Below are 5713 nucleotides of genomic sequence, written 5' to 3' on the forward strand. Positions count from 1 at the left end.
CTAATATCCACTTATAAGGGAGTATATAACGTGTATCTTTCTGCTTCTGGGATACCTCACTCAGGATGATCTTTTCTATTTCCTACCATTTGCCTGCAAATTTCATGACTTCCTTGTTTTTAACTGATGTGTAATATTCCATTGTGTAAATGTACCACAATTTCTATATCCATTCCTAAGTTGAGGGACATGTGGGCTATTACCAATAAAGCTGCTATGAACATGGTTGAGCAAATGTCCTTGTTGTGTACTTGAGCATATTTTGGATATATACTTAGGAGTTATATAAATGGATCTTGAGGTAGCACTATTCCTAATTGTCTGAGAAACACCAGATTGATTTCCAAAGTAGTTGTACAAGTAATTCCCACAAGTGATGGAGGGAATTCCCCTTTCTCCACATCCTCTCCAACGTGTATTGTCACTTGAGTTTTTTATCTTAGCCATTCTGATGGGTTTAAGGTGAACTCTCCGGGTCATTTTGATTTGCATTTCCCTGATGATTAAGGATGTTGAGCATTTCTTTAAGTATTTCTTTGCCATTCGATATTCCTCTGTTGCGAATTCTCTGTTTAGCTCTGTACCGCATGGAAGAAAGACAGCATCTTCAACAAATTGTACTGGTATAACTTGATGTCAACATGTAGAAAAATGCAAATAGACCCATATTCATCACCCTGCACAAAGTTAAAATCCAAGTGGATCAAAGAAAGACCTCAACATAAAACCAGACACACTAAATCGGTTAGAAGAAAAAGTGGGCTCATTGTCAAAGGAGACAACCTCCTGAACAGAACACCAACAGCACAGGTTCTAAAATCAACAATCAACAAATGGGACCTCATGAAACTGAAAAACTTCTGTAAAGCAAAGGAGACTGTCTGCAGAACAAAATGACAGACTACAGACTGGAAAATGATCTTCACCAACCCTATATTTGACAGAGGGCTAATAAGAAGTTAAAAAGCAACAAATCAAGTAATCCAATTAAAAATGAGATTTTTCACTTTTAAGATATGTGAATATGAGAGTGGGAGACAGCTCAGCTGTTAAAGGCACTGGCTGCTCTTCCAAAGATCCTGGGTTCAATTCCCAGCACCCACATGCAGTTCATAATCATTTTTGACTCGAGTTCCAAGGAACCTGATGCCTTTTTCTCACTCTGTGGGTACTAAGGCAAGCAAGTGATGTACAAGAAACATGCAAGCCAAACACCCATACATATGCAATAAAATTTAAATTTTTAAAAATATTTGTGGATATACTTAAATTTAGATTTATAGATAAATGGATAGACTCGTTGGTAGGTAGACAAATAAAATAGGCAAATTGTTAGCAGACAAATAATAAATAGTTACAGTTGTTAGAAAGATGCTGTATAAATGGCAGACAATAGATAGGTTTTACCTAGATAAATAGGATTGATGTCTTGATTGGCTGATTGATAGAAAAATAGATGATATCACTAGATAGATAAAAGATATATATCCTTTTCTGATTACTTAATAATATATAACATAAGCCATGCTATCAAAAGCTTAAAATAATAAAATGAATGAATTAAACCCAAAACTATATATATGTATATATAAATATAAAATATATATATATAAGTATATATATATATATATATTTGAGATTTCATCAAGAAATTCTTTGGCTGACATACAGGTCAAGCGTAATATTCCATGTCTGCAGAATATTTCATGGTTAGTAACCTTCACATGCAAAAGCAATGCCTTCATTGACTTTCCTATTCTCTAGGTTGGCTCAGGTTTTTAGAAGTTTCTCTCTGATAACAGCCATCTGACAGAGCATGATTGCTGCATGTAATATATTATGACAAGCCAGCCCATTAACTTTTTCTCTAAAATACTCCTAAGTAACTGACTTAATACAATATTTAGAATGGGGCGTCAGCTGGGAAGTCCTGCTCTTAACCATAGTTGCTGCTGGGCATAAAGACTGGAGCAGTTTCCTGGCAGCCTTTATCTGTAAGCTTTCAGTGGCCATTTGTTCTCCTGGGATCCGTTGTCACAAACCAAATCCGAGTTTTAAAAAACTGTTCTTTGAGAGAACCAATATTAAAATATAATGAAGAAGATTTCTTCTGCTTGCTTTGCTGTGTGTCTGTGATAATGTTCACTGCACTCCATCCCCACCGCTTACTCAACTCTAAAATCTATTCAGAACATTAAAATTAACAAGGCTGATAGCTCTTTCTTTCAGAAGAATTTTCTACATGTTACTTTTCCTGGCTTCAGCTTTTACTTTACACTCAGAGTTGCAATTGTAGATCCACCATTAAGCTGCATTTCTCCAGCCACACTGAAAGGATCAGTGTCCCCAAAGGACACCACAGATGTTTGCCTCTGTGCAATATTACCTATCTCTTACCACAGAAAATTATTTTTAAATGTAAATTTCATAGCATGTTATCCAAATGACTGAATCAGAGTCTCTAAGAGTAAAGAGAGGTAAACTGCATTTTGAAAACTTTCCTCAAAGCTCTTTTGGAATATATTTTGAAGTATTCCCATAACAGATTATGTAACTCCCCACCTAGAATCCTAGATTTATTCCTTGAAACTTTACAAAGAATGGAAGAATACATTTATTTCCATTACATAGGTATGTACCCACCTCCTCACCCACGTGACACTGCCTCCCAATGGCCCCATCCATCTTCCCACCATGGCCACTCACACCTGCCCATCAGCAATGTCTATTGTATTTCTCCTTCATAGGGGGATTCATGTGTCCTCCTTGAGCACTCCTTGTTACTTATCTTCTCTGTGTCTGTGGATTATAGCATAGTTATCTTGTACTTTACAGCTAATATGCACTTATAAGTGAGTACATACCATGTTTATCTTTTGGGATCTGGGTTACCTTACTCAGGATGATTTTTTTTTCTACTTCCAACCATTTGCCTGCGTATTTCATGATGTCATTATTTTTAACGTCTGAGTAATACTCCATTGTGTAAATGTACGTTTTCTTTATCCATTCTTCAGCTGAGGAACATATAGGTTGTTTCCAGTTCCTGGCTATTACAAATAAAGTTGCTATGAACATAGCTGAGTGTCTTTGTGGTATAGTGAAGCATCCTTTGGGAATATGCCCAGGAGTTATATCGCTGGGTCTTGAGATAAATCTATATCCAATTTTCTGAGAAACTGCCATATTGATTTACAAACTGGTTATACAAGTTTTCATTTCCACCAAAAATGGAAGAGAGTTCCCTTTGCTCTGTGTCCTTGCCAGCATGAACTGTCATTTATATATTTTATTTTGGCCATTCTGATAGGTGTAAGATGGAATCTCAGAAGCAGATCCAAGATGGCAGTGCGATGACGCACTGTATCTGAACATCAGGACAGCAGTGATAACAGAGCAACAGACAGGTCGTGTGTAGACCACAAAACCCCAGAACCTATGTTTCCCAGGTGAGAGGAGAGCCCGAAATGAGGGGTCCAATCTCAGTTCACCCAGCTATTCCTGGGAAAAGTTTCCAGGGTCCTGCCTGCATGAGGTCAGCCTCTAGCCACCAGCCTACTCTTAGCATCCTGTGGATACCTTCCAGATACCAGGGGCTCAGCTCCAACCTCAGGCCTCCTGATGTCGGGATTCACAAAAACAGCCCCAGCCCAGCTCCAAACCTCAGCTTCACAGTTTCTCCAAAATGGCCGTGCCCATCAAGCAGAGTGTCTGAGCACAGCGTCTGGGCAGCTGGAGCTCATTAACCTTGGAGCAAGAAAGCCAGTAGCAGCATGAGTGATGCAGGACTTCCTCTGGTGACAGGAGAGTCCCCAGGCTCCTGAGGAATCCAGTTGGTTCCCAGTATTATATACCTGAGGAGACCCTCGGGCAATTCACTATTAACTACCCACCAAGCAGAGACCATACCCACCAATCCCAGGAGCATCCAGCTTCTTCCCCAGGGTTCTGCTTGCAATCCCAAGAACTCCAGTGTGCACCAGGGTTTATCAGCCAATGCCAGAGACAACCAGATGAATAAAGGCCAGAGTAAAAACACAACAAAAACCAGTGCAAAATGTAATCTCCAGAACCCATTTATCCCACAGCAAGCAGCCTGGGATAACCTAACACAAAGAAAACACTAAATGAAAATCGTATTGCCACATAATAATCAAAACATTAAATGTACAGAACAATATATATATTGAAAGCTACAAGGGAAAAAGACCAAATAACATAATGGCAAACCTATCACAATCATACATGACTTCTCTAAGTGACCACAGATGCCAGTCGAAACTACGATACCCAGCAAAACTTTCAATCACCGTAGATAGAGAAAACAAGATATTCCAAGACAGGTCCAAATTTAAACAATATCTATGCACAAACAGCCCTACAGAAGGTACTAGAAGGAAAACTCCACCCCAAAGAGGTTAACTACCCCCCCACCAAAAAAAAAAAAAAACACAGGATATGAATAACTTCACTACAGCAAACCCAAAAGTAGACAAGCACATAAACATACTACCACAACCAGCATCAAAATAAAATAAAAACTGTAACAGTCCCTGGTCATTAATATCTCTCAACATCAGTGAACTCAACTCAACTCAATTGATCATAAAGTCAGTCACAAAGAAAGCCTCAACAGATACAAGAAGACTGAAATAATTCTGTTGTGGTAAAGTTAAGAGGTATGGCCTGATAAATGTTTATCATTGAGCTATAATTATTACGGCAGTATTATCTAAACCACTATCAATCAAATAAAGACACAGGCACCTGTTATATTTTATAAAATAGCCTTTACCTGATACATTACAGATATTAACCATCTAAACTAACTTTACCTCTCAGCCCCAATTTCAAGCTACCTCACACCCATGGTCCCAAAATACTTAATGGTCTCCATATCCTCCCTCCATCCACACTGCTCCTCCATGTACTCCTTTCCCTCACTAACCCAGAGAGCCTTCTTCTCTGATTCTCTTCTCCTTTTTATCCCTCCCTTCATGGTCCCTCAACCCCAGCCTGCAAACTCCAAACTCCACTTCCCTGTCCTCTGCCAAGCTTCAACATTTTTTTAAACCAATCAGCTTTAAATTAGGTGGAGCAGGGTTTACACAATAAGGACAGATATACATGTGAATGTGCTCATCAGAGCAGAGACAAGATCTTAGAGGCCAGTGATTAACATTAAAATACGTAGTACCAGGCCAACCCCCAACATAATTGCTTGTATCTTATCAGACCATCATGGACAGAAAGCTGTACCTCAACAATATAAACAACATAAAGCCTACAAACCTAAGGAAACTGAACAGCTCTCTATGCAATAACAGAAAGAAATTAAAGACTTCTTAGAATTCAATGAAAATGAAGGAACAACATATCCAAATGTATGGGACATAATGAAAGCAGTGCTAAGGGGAAAGTTCATAGCACTAAGTGCCTTCATTAAATAAATAAATAAATAAATAAATAAATAAATAAATAAATAATGGAGATATTTCATACAAGCAACTTAATGGCACACCTGAAAGCCCTATTAAAGAAGAAGAAGAAGAAGAAGAAGAAGAAGAAGAAGGAGAAGGAGAAGGAGAAGGAGAAGGAGAAGGAGAAGGAGAAGGAGAAGGAGAAGGAGAAGGAGAAGGAGAAGGAGAAGGAGAAGAAGAAGAAGAAGAAGAAGAAGAAGAAGAAGAAGAAGAAGAAGAAGAAGAAGAAGACA

The sequence above is a fragment of the Meriones unguiculatus genome, chromosome 6 (genome assembly GCF_030254825.1).
Source record: "Meriones unguiculatus strain TT.TT164.6M chromosome 6, Bangor_MerUng_6.1, whole genome shotgun sequence".
In the NCBI taxonomy this organism is placed as follows: Eukaryota; Metazoa; Chordata; class Mammalia; order Rodentia; family Muridae; genus Meriones; species Meriones unguiculatus.